This window comes from Galeopterus variegatus, unplaced genomic scaffold (genome assembly GCF_000696425.1).
Source record: "Galeopterus variegatus unplaced genomic scaffold, G_variegatus-3.0.2 Scaffold212, whole genome shotgun sequence".
In the NCBI taxonomy this organism is placed as follows: domain Eukaryota; kingdom Metazoa; phylum Chordata; class Mammalia; order Dermoptera; family Cynocephalidae; genus Galeopterus; species Galeopterus variegatus.
Window position 1 is genome coordinate 737,186 of NW_007726323.1, and position 15,395 is coordinate 752,580.

General features: G+C 46.9%; 1 protein-coding gene across 2 annotated transcripts in view; it reads right to left on the bottom strand.

Moving 5' to 3' along the window:
* PPARGC1B (peroxisome proliferator-activated receptor gamma, coactivator 1 beta) overlaps positions 1-15,395 on the bottom strand; it is a 108,338-nt gene that overhangs the window by 28,634 nt on the left and 64,309 nt on the right. The gene's annotated exons all lie outside the window — the stretch shown is intronic.

Below are 15,395 nucleotides of genomic sequence, written 5' to 3' on the forward strand. Positions count from 1 at the left end.
CCCGCACCCTGAGGAGACAGGAAGGAAAGAGGTGGATCAGAGTGGAATGTGGCTAGACCCAAGCAGAGACCCTCTTACTCACGATGCTGCCAATCTGGACCCTTGGCCAAGGCCCGATTTTGCCATCTCTTGCAATGGTGGAAACTACTGGTAGCTATGCCAGGCCCTGGCAGTGCAGATCTGCCTGCTGCTCTCTTCTCTCCTCTCTGCACTCCTACACATCCCTCAAGGCCCTGCCCACACGGCATCTCTTTCCTTTCACTGGAACTGTTTTGTTGAAAACTTTGTTAGAGCCTGCAAACAGGGAACTACTTCTTTACATAACCGCCCCACCTACAGGGATTTTTTAAAGCTAACAACCCCTCTGTATTAATAATGAAACAAAAAAACAGCAATAATAATGGCTGACATTATTGAGTGATTACAGATGCTCCTTGACTTAAGACAGGGTTACGACCAATAACACATTGTTAAGTTGAAAATATTGTTTAACNCCCGCACCCTGAGGAGACAGGAAGGAAAGAGGTGGATCAGAGTGGAATGTGGCTAGACCCAGGCAGAGACCCTCTTACTCACGATGCTGCCAATCTGGACCCTTGGCCAAGGCCCGATTTTGCCATCTCTTGCAATGGTGGAAACTACTGGTAGCTACGCCAGGCCCTGGCAGTGCAGATCTGCCTGCTGCTCTCTTCTCTCCTCTCTGCACTCCTACACATCCCTCAAGGCCCTGCCCACATGGCATCTCTTTCCTTTCACTGGAACTGTTTTGTTGAAAACTTCGTTAGAGCCTGCAAATAGGGAACTACTTCTTTACATAACTGCCCCACCTATAGGGATTTCTTAAAGCTAACAACCCCTCTGTATTAATAATGAAACAAAAAAACAGCAATAATAATGGCTGACATTATTGAGTGATTACAGATGCCCCTTGACTTAAGACAGGGTTACGACCAATAACACATTGTTAAGTTGAAAATATTGTTTAACTCAAAGTGCATTTAGTACATGTAACCTACCAAACATAGCTTAGCCTAACCTACGTTAAACATGCTCAGAACACTTACGTTAGCCTACAACTGGGGAAAATCATCTAACATAAAGCCTACTATATAGTAAGGTTATTATAAGGTTATCAAGATTCAAAATTCAAAGTATAATTTCTACTGAATGTTTATCTCTTTTGCATGGTTGTAAAGCCGAAAAATTGTTAAGTTGAACCATTGTTAAATCAGGAGTATCTGTACAGGTTCTGGAGAAATACTCACCCATGTTCCCAAGGATTTTACAGGAATATTTGTAATGTCTAAAATGTGGAAGACCACCCATTAGTAGACAACAGGTAAATAAAACCACAATACACCCATATCATGAAACACTACAGCACTATTGAGAAGAATGAGGCAGATCTACATGTTCTCCAAGACACATTAAAAAAAAGAAGTCTTAGAATATCAGCATGTAGAATATAATCCCACATGTAAAGAGACTGAAACAAAAATCAAGCTACGTGTTTTCCTATGAATGGTAATATGTATGCAAACACAGAAGAAGGTCTAGAAAGTCATAGGCCCATCTGCCAGTGACAGGTAGGGTAGAAGGGAGACATGGGGACTCAGGGGGTCACAGCACTGTATAAACCAGCAGTTCTCAAGAGTGTGGTTCCTGGACCACCAGCACCAGCATCACATGGGAACTTATTATGTTGGAAATAATGCAAATTCTCAGGCCTAATCCCAGACCTACTGAATCAGAAGGTGATCACTTCTGCACCCTGTTCTCCCAAGTTTAGCAGTTACTAATAGAAGGGCTGCCCTGCAGTTTCAGAAATAGCCTGAGTTGGGAGGCTGACACCGAAACACAACATTGCAGTGATAAAGCGGGTCAGCCCTGGGGCCTGGCAGCCCTGAGCTGAAATCCCCACTCACCAGCCCTGAGACTCTGGGCAAGTCTCTTCATCCCCTCTGAAATCCAACTGTCTCGTCTGTGCAGTGGGAACAGCAACAATACCTGCCTCACATGGTTAAGATTCAAAGAGGCAGCATCATAGTCAAGCCCAGTAAGTGCACAGTAAGCGTCACATAAGAGTAATGATAACAAATAGTGATAATCACATTAAAAACAACAGTGTTTCATGGCAGCAGAGAAGGGTGAGAACAAAAAAAAGGCCTATGACACTTAAAAGAAATAGGCTTTGCCCAGGCCTTTTCCTTAATTGTTCCCACTTACTAGGCCTCATAAATTATGAATAAATGTATATTATTAGCTCAACTTGACACAGGAAAAAGGCTTTTATCCAAATTTGGGTCAAATGTCTTAATTGGCGTTTTGCAAGAATCCTGCCTGCACGGGCAGCACCAGGGCCAGGTTCTCTCAAGCCGCCAGTCCCCTGCTTTCAGGCCAGGCAGCACGGTGCCCAGCAAGTCTGTCTCCAGGGATATGCCCCCACCCCCCCTGCCCTCCACCTGCCCATTCTTCCTCTAATCTACATGTACTCAACAGCCCTAAATATTGAGCACCGAGTCACTCTGAGCCAGGCACTGTGCTGGGTGCCACAGCCAGGGGTACCACTGGCCTCTTGGAGCTTATGTGCTGTGGGTTGGGAGAGGATGACATTAGACAAATAATGACACAAATAAAACATGTGATTATAAACTGTGATTCTCCGAGTCACTCTGAGCCAGGCACTGTGCTGGGTGCCACAGCCAGGGGTACCACTGGCCTCTTGGAGCTTATGTGCTGTGGGTTGGGGGAGGATGACATTAGACAAATAATGACACAAATAAAACATGTGATTATAAACTGTGATTCTCCAGAGAATAGCTGAACACTTCTGAACCTGACTGGGAATCTGAAGATGAGAGAGACATTAGTAGCATCTCAAGCGAACCCCAGCCCCCCCCAGCCCCTGATGTCATCCACCATCTATGAATCACCAACACTCAACAGTCACCCCCATGGCAGGGGACTCAGGCAGATTCTCTCAGCTTCCTCTTGGGAGCTTTCCTCCTTAGTGCCCACTCAGACTGTGGGGAAGCAGCCTGTTCTAGATGGATGATTGGTTTGTTTCTAGTTTCTGGCCATTACAAGTAAGTCTGCAATATTTGTGTATATGTCTTTGTGTGGACTTTATTTCTCTTGGGCAAATACCTAGGAGCAGAATTATTGGGCTATATGGTGAGCGTGTGTGTAACTTTATAAAAATGGCAAGCTGCTTTCCAAAGTGATTGTACCACTGTGTGCTCCCATCAGCTGTATGAGAATCCAACTGTCCCCGTGCCCTCACCAACACTTGGTATTGTCACTCATTTGCATTTTAGCCATTCTAGTGGGTGTGTTCAAGCATGTATTCATTGCTGCTATTGAGCCAGGCACTGTGATGTATGAGACTCAGTTCCTTCCTTTGTGAGTTGGCATCTATGTGGGGGAAGAAAATATATAAATATTAAATTATGGATTGAGTTAGTGCTATGAAGGAGAAACAAACCAGGGGTGCTGATGGAGGATAACAGAGGGAGCGAAGAATTTCTCCCTAGATGGGGTGTGAAGAAAGGCTTCCTGGAGGAGCTGACACCTGAGACTTGAAGGAGGAGGAGTCAGGCAATGGAAGAGGTGGGAAGAGCATTCCAGGCAGAAGGACCAGCTAAGTGGGGACCAAGCCTATGACACAAGGCGCTGAGGTCAGTGAAGCTGCAGCTCAGTGGGAGGAGGACACCAGAGAGACAGGTAGAGGCCGGACCAGGTAGGGATTGTAAGTGATTTGGATTTTGCTCCAAGTGTGATGGGTGTAGGGCCACCGTAGAAACAGGGTGATGGGTTAGGCATTGTAGCCATCCAGGAGAGGGACAGGTGGCTGAGTTAGGGAGGTACCTCTTGGACACCATCTAGGGCCTGTGGGACAGGAGGAAGGGCCAAAGGCAGGAGAAACAAGGCTGCTGGGCAGCAGGGGCCTCCCTGACCAGCAAAGCCCCCAGCGATAAGCTCTTTCTACATGTTCCTGATCCCCCTCAGCCCAGTAACTTGGAGCAGCCACCCCTGTAGGACTTGCTTCTTAGTAACAGCTTTAGAATCACAGCCCCAGAATCCCGGGCCAGCTAGGAACCAGCATCCCTGAGAGGTTGTCCATGATGGATAATTTCGGAGTCAGGAGCCCCTTCAAGAACTAGATAAAAGCTATGGACACTTTCCTCCCAAGATGCATGTGTACACATTAAATTTATACTTAACTAAAATTTTAGTACTTCACTGATCCAGTTGCTTGTCTCCTTCACTTTACAGATATGGAAACTGAGGCCCAAGGAGGATCATAGATTTACTCAGGGTCACCCAGGGAGTGTCCTTCCCTCGAAACCATGCCACCTCCTTACAAAATGCCCATAAAATGTCTGTGATGACTGCACTTATTGATTACCCATAGCAGCTCAACAGACTCAAAGTGTACCCAGCACATAAAAATAAGAAACCTAAGCCTCGCGGCCTTGTCAATTAAGCTGAAGACCACTCTCTAGCTAAAAACCATTAAGTACTGCATTAACAGTGATTTCTCTGGCTTCTCCATATTTAAGAGAGGCTTTTGATGGGGTGCCTCAGGTGACCCGGTTCTCTTTGTAAGGTCTGAATTGAGGGCTTCTCGTCCTGTCCTGGTCGCCTTCCTCTTCCCAGTGGAGCTGGGAGGTCACAGCACAGGACTAACAGCCACCACTATTATTAAGCATTTATTATATGCCAAGGGCTGCACTAAGTGTCTTATATGAATCCTCTTATCAGAGTCTTAAAACAACTCTGCAGGGTAGGTGTTACAGTCCCCATGTTACTAATCTGGAAACTCAGAGATCGAGCGAGTCACTTATAATTAGTTTGCTAGACCTTCTGTAAAAAAGTACCACAACTGTGTGGCTTAAACCACAGAAATCTGTCATCTCGCAGCTCCAGAGGCTGGAAGTCTGAGATGAGGCGTTGGGTAGGGTTGGCTCCTTCTGAGGGCTGCGAGGGAAGGATCTGTCCCAGGTGTCTCTCCTTGGCTTGCAGATGACATCTTCTCTGTCTTATCTCACGGTCTTTCCTCTATGTGCATTTATCCCTGTGCCTAAATTTCCCTTTTTGATAAGGACACCAGCCATATTGGGTGAGGTCCCACCCTAATGACATCATTTAAACTTGATTATCTCTGTAAATACCCTATCTCCAAATAAGGTCACATTCTGAGGTACTGGGAGTTAGGACTTCAACATATCTTTTTTTTTTTTTGGAGGACACAATTCAACCCATAGCACCAAGGGTTCCAGAAAGGTGAGGATGAGGTTCAAACCCAAGTGTCTTCTCTCCCTACAAAGCCTGTGCCGTCAACCATCATCCTGCTTCTCAAGACCATGTATTCCCATTTACAGGTGGGGAAATGGAGCTTCGGCAAGGATTGGGAACAGTCCAAGTCCCATGGCAAGTTTGTGGCTGAGCAGGGGCAGTTCTGGGGCCAAATGCACTGCCCTGTGCACCACCTCATGTGCACGAACCCCCTGGCCCCTCACCCATGTCTGCCCCCCCGGCTGCCGGCCCCCCTTTCTGGCTGCCAAGCCTTCTATGCCCTTTCCTCTAGCAACACCACACCCCTTATCTGAAAGGAATGTGGCTGCCCCAAGCCAGGGAGATAAATAACCCTAGCAGTGGATTAATGGAGTTTCATCCAGACTCACATAAGTGGCTTCGTTGGAAGATTGTGTATCTTGTTGGAAATCGATTCCCTGCTTAAGAAAGAATGCATCTTCAGGAAAAATTGGTGGCTCCACTTTCCTGGCGACAATCAGCAAATCGCCTAGCTTAGTGCCTGGCCTAGAGCAGATTCTCAGAATTACTGAGTAGAAGGAAGGAGGAGGGGGTGGGGGTGGCTCAGTCACAGCTTGGGCTCTGGGCCTGTCCAGTACTACTCTGTGCCCTCCAGTGGGTCACCACCCCATCTGGTTCTCACTGTCCACTCTGGAAAAGAGAACATAAAACTAGACAACCCCCTGGGCCCTTCCTGCTCAAGAATCTGATATAATTCTGTACTTATCTCATTTCTGAGATCCATGTAAGCTTTGGAGAAATATTCGGATATTACTCAGCACTTAGTAAAGAAATGAATGAATGAATGAATGAATGGATTTCCAGAGAAGAGACAAAAGTGTAGAAAGAAGGATTGTCTTGAAATGGAAAGAAGCGCAACAACGAGGCCAGGCCCTGGCTTTGCCACGAACACTAGTCCTTTGAGGTCAAGGCATTAAAATGGATTTCCAGAGAAGAGACAAAAGTGTAGAAAGAAGGATTGTCTTGAAATGGAAAGAAGCCCAACAACGAGGCCAGGCCCTGGCTTTGCCACGAACACTAGTCCTTTGAGGTCAAGGCATTAACTTTTGCTGCCTCAGTTTCTATAGACAAAATGGGGGAAATAAAAAAAATCCCACCCCAGGATTCTTAGAAAGATGAAGTAACATAAGTTGGGAGCCTAGCATGTGTCAGACACCCCATGAATTGTGGTCACAGATTGCGATGGTCTGCACGTTTTTGTCTCCAGCAAAATCCATGTGCTGAAATCCTAACCCCCACGGTCATGGTATTAGGAGGCGGGGCCTCTGAGAGTTGATTAGGTCATGAGGGTGGAGCTCTTATGAATGGGATTAGTGTTCTTATAAAAGTGGTCAAAGAGAGCTCTTTCACCCCTTCCAACTCGTGAGAATACAGCAGGAGTGATTAGGTCATGAGGGTGGAGCTCTTATGAATGGGATTAGTGCTCTTATAAAAGTGGTCAAAGAGAGCTCTTTCACCCCTTCCAACTCGTGAGAATACAGCAGGAAGCCACCATCTGTGAACCAGGAAGTGGGCCCTCACCAGACACCAAATCTGCTGGTTCCTTAATCTTGAATTTCACAGCCTCCAGACCTGTTAGAAATAAAGTTCTGTTGTTCATAAACCACCCATTCTACAGTATTTTGTTAGAGTACAGGAGTAGACTATGACATATATATAGCACTTTTTAGTCCCCAAGTGACATTCACAGCTATGGTCTCATTGACCAAGACACAGGGGTTGATCAGTGGTTAGTGTTTCCATTTGACTGATGGGAAAACTGGGGTTCTAGGAGGGTCATGCTTCATGAACCTGTCTTCTGACTCACACCCTCAATCTTAAACTGGTTGGCTCTCCCAATTCTTCTCTTTCAACCTTGACCAGCCACCCAGACCCAGTGTTACCATGCTCATGGTTTCTGCTGGAGGTATGCTCTTGCCCGGCCAGCTCAGCCAGCCAGACCATACTGGCTCTCTTCAGGCCTGTCTGGGGGAACTCAGGCTCCCACCCAGGCAGGACTGCCTTCCTCTGACCATGTCCTGGACACCCTAAGTACTGCCCTACCACCAGCTTGGAGCCTCCTCCATTGATGAGAACTTGTATTTGATCATCTGAGGCAAGTTTTCCTTTTTACACCTTTTTTTTTGACTGGTAAGAGGATCGTAACTCTTGGCTTGGTGTCGTCCGCACCACGCTCAGCCAGTGAGCTCACCGGCCATCCCTATATAGGATCCAAACCCACGGCGGCGGCGGCGCTACCAGCACCGCACCCTCCCAAGTGAGCCACTGGGACGGCCCAAGTTTTCCTTTTTAAATTGCTGTCAGGAATGCCCAGACCTGAAATAGGATCCGCTAGGGTAGTAGGTACATGGCTCCGGGATCACCTATGCCTCTTCCCTAACCATGAAGGATACCACTAACTGATCACAGCCCTACTTCCAGCTGAGCCCCAAGCCTTCAACACGGAGCCTCAGCAGCCAGTACTAATCCATTAGAACTGGCTCATGATCCGTGCCTCTACTTGTCTTCTAGGAAGGAAGTGAGGGACTACACATGAAGTTCCCACACAGCCATTTCATTTTACAAATCTTTTGTTTCCTTCTCTCACCTCTGTTATTCAGTCTGCCTCTCACCCATTCCCCCTCCCAATGGGTGGAAACCCACTGATTTATTTTTTGGGAAGCTGCCCCTCAGCCCCAACCCAGGCAGTGCAGCAGGTAAGTGCAGCCCGGTCAATTAAACAGCCTGGTCAACTAAAGTGCTTTGTCCTTTGGCCCCAACAACTGATTCTCCTGGGTGGATGAGAGTAAATACCAGGAATTTGCTGGAGCGTTTGGACAAGGGGGCTCAGCTGGTTGCATTTCATTCTAGAGAGGCTGGCAACCATCTTCACCAGTATCTACAAAGAGTCTGCCTGAGAATGAAGCCAGCACAGGAAATGCAGAGTCCAGAAATAGAGAGATAGATTCCTGATAAAATAATTTAAATACTCAGCTCCAGCTGTGCCTGTAGCCAGCTAGTCCCTGTGCTTCACAGTTCTGTGAGCCAATACATTCCCTTTCTAGATTACATGCCAGTTTGAGTTTCTATCACCTATCGCTGAAAAAGTGATGACTAATTCATCCCTCTGACACTAGGAAAAAATCCAGTCTTCCCACTGTCTTCCAAATTAACACAAAACTCTTAGAGAGGCTCTTAGGAGAATAGTGGGAAGAGTAGCTGATCTTAGTCCCCACAGAAATACTTACAGCGTCATCTGAAATACGATTCAGAAGCCATGGACACAAAGTCAAGATCCAGAAAGAATAAGTAGATAGATTAGAGGGGCTCTGAGCCCAGCCTAAACGAACAAAACACCCTGAACTCAGAGATAAACCAGAACACTGGAAGGGCCTCCCACTGAAACATTCAAGACTAAACATCTCAACCCTTCCATGTGGAAGTATCCTGCCTCAGGCCTGCCGAGTACAACTTTGGTGATTCTCAGCCCTCTATGACTGGGCCTGAGTCCCAGCCGAGCAGGTGCCTGCTCAGGGCCTAATATAAGACAACCTGACAGATGGTCACTAGGTCTGGTGAGAGTGGGTCCACCAGCCCAGAGAGCAAGATGAAGTCCAGTGCTCAGAGCTGGGCTGCGAGGCTGGGCCAGACCCAGCACAGCAGGAAAGAGCCCAGTGCCCAGTGTCCTTGGGAAGGCAGCTCAGCATGGTAGGCAGGGCAACAGGAAGGAGCAAGTTGGGTACCTGACACTGCCCTGGGACATCTACCTCAGCTCAGAGCTCACGGAACTTCTTGTCATTTGGGGGAGTTTTCTGTTACTTGCAGCCAAACCTAATCCTATACAGGCCCTCTCAGGCCTTTGGTACAACAGACGCTTCCCTAACAGCCTCCAGCTAACCAAGCAGCCAGGTTAACCAACACTCTCCATCTCCTTGACTAATGCCCCAGAGACCCCCCTGTTCCCCCAGCTCGGTGATCTACTCCCAGCTGCTGAGTTTTTTTTACTGGGCATCAGTTGTTTCTTCCCAAACCCATTCGTTACTCTAATTACAAAATTTAATTAAATGGCCCATAAACAGAAAGTATGAGTGTAAAAGAAGAGATTTCAATGAAAACTAAGCGAAGCCTGTGGAAGGATTCAATAAAGTTGAGTTGCTAAAAAAAAAACCCAACAAGGGGCCGGCCCGGTGGCACACTGCTACAGTGCGCAGCTTGGGAGTGCGGCGGCGCTCCCGCCGAGGGTTCGGATCCCACATACAGACCGGTTCCCGCTCACTGGCTGGGCGAGGTGCGGGCACAGCACCAAGGGTTGCGATCCCGTTGCTGGTCCCGGTCCGGTACGGGCGCGACACTGAGGGTTGCGATCCGTTGCCGGACACAAAAAAAGACAAAAAAAGGAAAAAAAAACAAAACAAAAAACCCCAACAAAACTGCTGTCAAAGTTTGTGTGGATGAGATCATAGCAAAGATTAGGAGAAATCTGCAAGAATCTGGAAAGATTCTGCACTCAGATTGCAACAAGAGTCTAAGTTCTTGAACCAATGTAATGAATTCCCAAACTGGAAATTGGAGCCCTGCCACTGTGGGTGTGAACTACGCTTCAGTCTCAGCACCACAGACAGTCCTATAGCAAAAGACTGGCAAAAATGAACATACAGGTCACATGGCTTCATTAAAAGATAATGCTAGGCATTATGTTTCATGATTTAGTGCTTTATCTGACTTTTTCCTAGGAATTCCCTTTCCCAGCCTCTCCTCCCCACCTCCCAACTGCATACAGTTCCCACTCTCATCAGATAAAAAGAGGACTACTGTACATAGGTGCTGGTCTCCATAGCACAGAAAATAAAGCCTATGATGGACTTCTGCAACACAAAACCAGGGATCTGGGTGCTGGAAAAGTCTGCAGTAACACTTTTGGAGATGAATCTCTTATTTTGCAGATGAGGAAACTGAACCTCAGAGAGAAGGAACTAGGAGTCACCCAAGATCCGTACAGCCAGCTCCTGGCAGGTCAGGACACAAGCTGGGATCTCCTGCAACCCCTGTCCAAAGGACTTTCCAAAATAAGAGGCCAGTTCCTCAATAGCTGTGGCTCATCTACCACAAGTTCTGCTTTAGATCTGCGCCCCTTTAAAAGACGAGGAAAATAAAGAACAGGAAGTCTCCTAGGGCAGGTGTTATCTTAAGTCATCTCCTCCCCTCCCACCCCTTGCATTCAAGCAGCTCCTTATCCAACGGAGATTTCTAAGGTCTCTTGTTGCTGTGCCCAGGTGAGATAACCTAGGGTGCGGCATCTCCTGGATGTCCTGACACGTGGCCGTGCGGATGCCAGACTCCCCTTGTCTGGCACTGAGGCCTCAGCTATGCCCCTTCCCGATCTCTCACAGCACAGATGTCCTGGCACCTGTCAAAGGCGCCTCTCAGCAAGCACAAGTCTGCCCCAAGCCCAGGTGGGTGATGTTTGTTTTTGTTTGTTTTCAAACCATAAAAGATTGGAGTATATTCTGTGACAGGAGTGCAAGGTGTTTTAGGGGCAGTGTAATACACACGTTGTGTTTGCCTGCACTTGCAGTCAATTTTATGCACTTGAACTCAAGGGCCTCTTGAATTCAAAGGAGAGCGGCAGGAAAAGCACTTGCTCGCTCAACTGCGAAGTGATGTGCAGGTATACGCTGTTAGGATTCACTGAGGCAGGGCTGGCCTGGCTTAAACCTTGCTAGTTACAGGGAGTCGCTGAGCCTCCTTGCATCTCCAGAGACCAGCCTCCCTCGTAAAACAGGTGTACGGCTGTAGTTTCCACCGCGGGGCCTCTGCGCTGGCAGTACCCTCGGCCTGGAGAGCCTTCTCTCTCTCATGTCTTCCCCTGGCCGCTTCCTTATCATCCCCATCACTGATTAAATGTCCCTCCCGATGGGCCTTCCTGGCCACTGTAGTATCTAAAGTGGAATTCCTCAATGAGCACTTTTCATTCTTGATATTCCCTTTTTTCAATATGTTTTTAAATTATGGTAAAATATACATAACACAAAATTTACCATTTTAGCCATTTTTATTTTATTTTTTTATTTTATTTTATTTTATTTTATTTTTTTTGTCTTTTTCCGTGTCCGGCAACGGACTGCAACCCTCAGTGTTGCCCCCGTACCGGACCGGGGACCGGCAACGGGATTGCAACCCTCGGTGTTGCTCCCGCACCTCGCTCAGCCAGTGAGCAGGAACCGGTCTGTATGTGGGATCCGAACCCTCGGGCGGAGCGCCGCCGCGCTTCCCAAGCGGCGCACTATCCAGTGCGCCACCGGGCCGGCCCCATTTTAGCCATTTTTAAGCATACAGTTCAGTAGCATTAAGTACATCCACACTGTTACACAACCATCACCACCATCCATCCCCAGAACTTTTCCCCATTTTTAATTCATCTATTTGTTTATTGTTGCCTCCCCCACCTAGTCTGTCTTGTTCCCTGTTGTGTCCCCAGCGCCTAGCAGAATGCCTGGCACATAGTAGGTGCTCAATAAAGATGTAGTATCAATAAACAAAAGGAGTGCCTTGTAAACTGTAAAGGGCAGTGCACAAAAGCAAGACAGCGCGACATGTGAGTTTTTCCACTGGACCCCAGGACAAGGCCAAATTGCCTAGTAGCCTCAGTTACCAGGTAACAGTGTGAAGTTTTGTCAAACTTGGTGGGGGCAAAAGTGCTGAGAGCTCCTTTTCCTTCCAGGTTCCAGGCCCCTTTGTGAGGTCAAGGATGAAGATACATGATCACACAAACCACCTGACATCAACACTCAACATTTCAACACATCAGCTCTACCGAGAGCAACATTTTGTCAGTCACTGAAGGGCAGGTTCAAAAATAGTCTGCAAGGATCGAATGCCACCCTCAGCTGCTCTTCTGACACTCAGGAGTGGATGAAAGGCCTTGACGTACGAAGACCCCAGAAGACCCCGAAGCCTGGGGACCTGAGGGCGGGGGGTATCTGCCACAGCAGTGCACAGAAATTGGAAGGTCGAACCGGGGCTGGGATCAGGGTGCCTTGGGCATCAAAAAACTCAGTAATCAAGGTAGATCATATTTTAATGCAATATATATATATTTTTTTTTTGTCTTTTGTCTTTTTTCCGTGTCCGGCAACGGATCGCAACCCTCAGTGTTGCCCCCGTACCAGACCGGGGACCGGCAACGGGATCGCAAGCCTCGGTGTTGCTCCCGCGCCTCGCTCAGCCAGTGAGCGGGAGCCGGTCTGTATGTGGGATCCGAACCCTCGGGCGGGAGCGCCGCTGCGCTTCCCAAGCGGCGCACTATCCAGTGCACCACTGGGCCGGCCCAAAACTGTACTTTTTAAACAGTCACTCTCCATTTCCCCCTCCCCCGGCCCTTGGCAAAACCTAATCTTTCTGTTTCTATGGATTTGCCTATTCTAGATATTTCATATAAATGGAATCATAAAATATGTGACCGTTGTTTCTGGCTTCTTTTGCTTAGCATGTTTTCTAGGTTCATCCATGTTGTAGCATGTATCAATACTTTATTCATTTTTATGGGTGCATAATATTCCATGATATGGCTCTATCTCAATTTGTTTATTCATTAATATGTTGATGGACATTTGGGTTGTTTCCACCTTTTGGTTATTGTGAATAGTGCAGCTGTGAACATTTGTGCATAACTGATTGTTCGAACAGCTGTATTTAATTCTTTAGGAATATACCTAGAAGTAGAATTGCTGGATCATATGGTAATTCCATGTTTAACTTTTTGAGGAAGTGCCAATCTTCTTCCACAGTGGCTGCTCCTTTTACATTCAGAAATATATTAGGGTTCCAATTTCTATCCTGATGAGTGTTAAGTGGTAACTCATTGTGGTTTTGATTTCTATTTTTCTAATGAATAATGTTAAGCATCTTTTTATGTGCTCGTTGGCCATTTGTGTATTTTCTTTGGGATATGGCTATTTAAGTCTTTTACACATTTTAAAACGGGTTTATCTTTTCAGCGTTGAGTTCTAAGAGTTTTCAATGAATCTTCTAGCTTAGTTCTTCTTCAAGATTGTTTTGGCTATTTGGGGTCCCTTGCAATTTTTTATGAATTTTAGGATCAGATTTTCCATTTCTTTATAAAAAGCCTTTGGGTTTTGATAGGTATTACATTGAATGTTTAGATTCATTTGGGAAGCACTCCTGTCTTAACAATATTAAATCTTCCAATCTGTGAATGTGAATGTCTTCCCATTTATTTACGTCCTCTTTAATTTCTTTCAGCAATGTTTTATAAGGCTTGTAATTTTTGATTGGATGACGAGCTCTGTGAATTTTACGTTGGGTTCTCAATTTTGTTTTATTCCTTTAAATAATATTGTGATTTGTCTGGCACACAATTATTTGGAATTAGTTAGTGAGGCTTGCTTTTAAGCTTTGTTAGCTAGGCAGCATGTACTAGGAATAATTTTGGCTCACTTTTTGGTGAGACCCTTCTGATGACTCTCCTCAGTGTCCATATATTATGAGGTCTTTTCAGTGTGGCTGTGAGAACATGAACTCCTTTTAGCTCTGTGTGAGCCTCATACATTTTTCAACCTATTGCTGTCCAGTGGTTATTTTTCCATACTAGGGAAATTTCCTGTAACCTATGCACAGATATCAATTCTGCCAAAGACTGAATAGAACCCCTCTGCAGATCTTGAGATGCTTTCTCTTTGCAACTCTCTTATTTTTAGTACTTTTCCCTGTTAATTCCAGCCTTCTTGGTCTCTCTGATCTCCAATATTTGCTTACCTGTAAAGACTGTTATAAATAATGCAGAAAGAGGCAGAAAGAGGGTCCCAACAGCAACAGGAGAGTGAAGGTCAGCCCCTTTGTGGCACCTGAGGAAATGTCATGCTCAATGAGCCAGCAATGTGCCAGCCCACATCTGCAGCCCAGTGCTGCCCAAAACTGCATGCAAACCAGACTGTCCTGTCAGAGCCCTGGGGCAGCAAGGATGGGATGCCCTGAGGGGCAGCTCCTGGGGGTTCTGAGCAGGGAGGGGACCCTTGGGTAGTTGGAGGGGCAGTGGGTGGCTGAGGATTCCCCTTTTCTGTAGGCTGAGCCATGGCAGGCAGGGACTGAAGTCATTTCCCCAAGAAGCCAGGCGAAGGCTCCATACCAGCCAGGGCTTGTCAGCCAACACATGACCCGGCCAGAGAGGGAGCATGACTCAGCAAGGCTCAGCCCACAACCACCCCTGCTGCTGCACAGTATGGGAGCCCGAGGGGCCTCACAGCCCATCTGGCCCCGCGGTTCCCACGCTGGGCTCCCTGGGGAGCCCCCCTTGTGACTTCCACCGCCATAGCCCCCCCATGGCCCTGGGCTTTGAAGTGGGAGGGATTACGAGGGAGTTAATTAGGCTTTCCATTTTTCTTAAACAAAAGCCATACAGCAATGACCCATCATACTCCTATGTAGCCCCAGTGAATGCAGCATTATGTGCTTGGCCGAAAACCAAATAAATAAAAAGTCAAATTCTATTTCTTTCTTACACATTAGGAATAGGGAGACATATTTTGCATATGAATTCTATATTCGCATATACTCACACACACATACCTATTATTCATACACACTACTCACACAGGCAATTTAAGGGCTTTATAAGGTTAATTTGACCCAAGCCCCAGACTGAGAAATCAGTCAAGTACATGGTATCTACCACTCAGAGCCTGTAAGTGGCATGTGAAAGTCCAGAAGAGTGGGTATTTCTCCATTTTACAGATGAAGACAATAAGACTTAGGGAGGTAACATGACTTGCTGAGCTAGATAGAAATATGAGTCCTGCTCTAAGCCTGGAATTCTTTGCTACCCCTGACTCAGGCTGGCCACAGCTCCTCTGTGCAAGTTTATCTATTAGACTTTGATGTTATGGGGAGGGAAAAAAGTTCTCAATGCCTGCTAGTACCTTTGAGAGTCTTGCTGGGTTCAGAAAGCCCGGGCAACAGCAGCGATCTACACCCACGGAGGAGACTGACCTGGCTTCCTCCGAGAGGGCCAAGCGCTTGCCCTCCACTCCTGGCAAGATGGAGGCAACACTGAGACTAGGGTT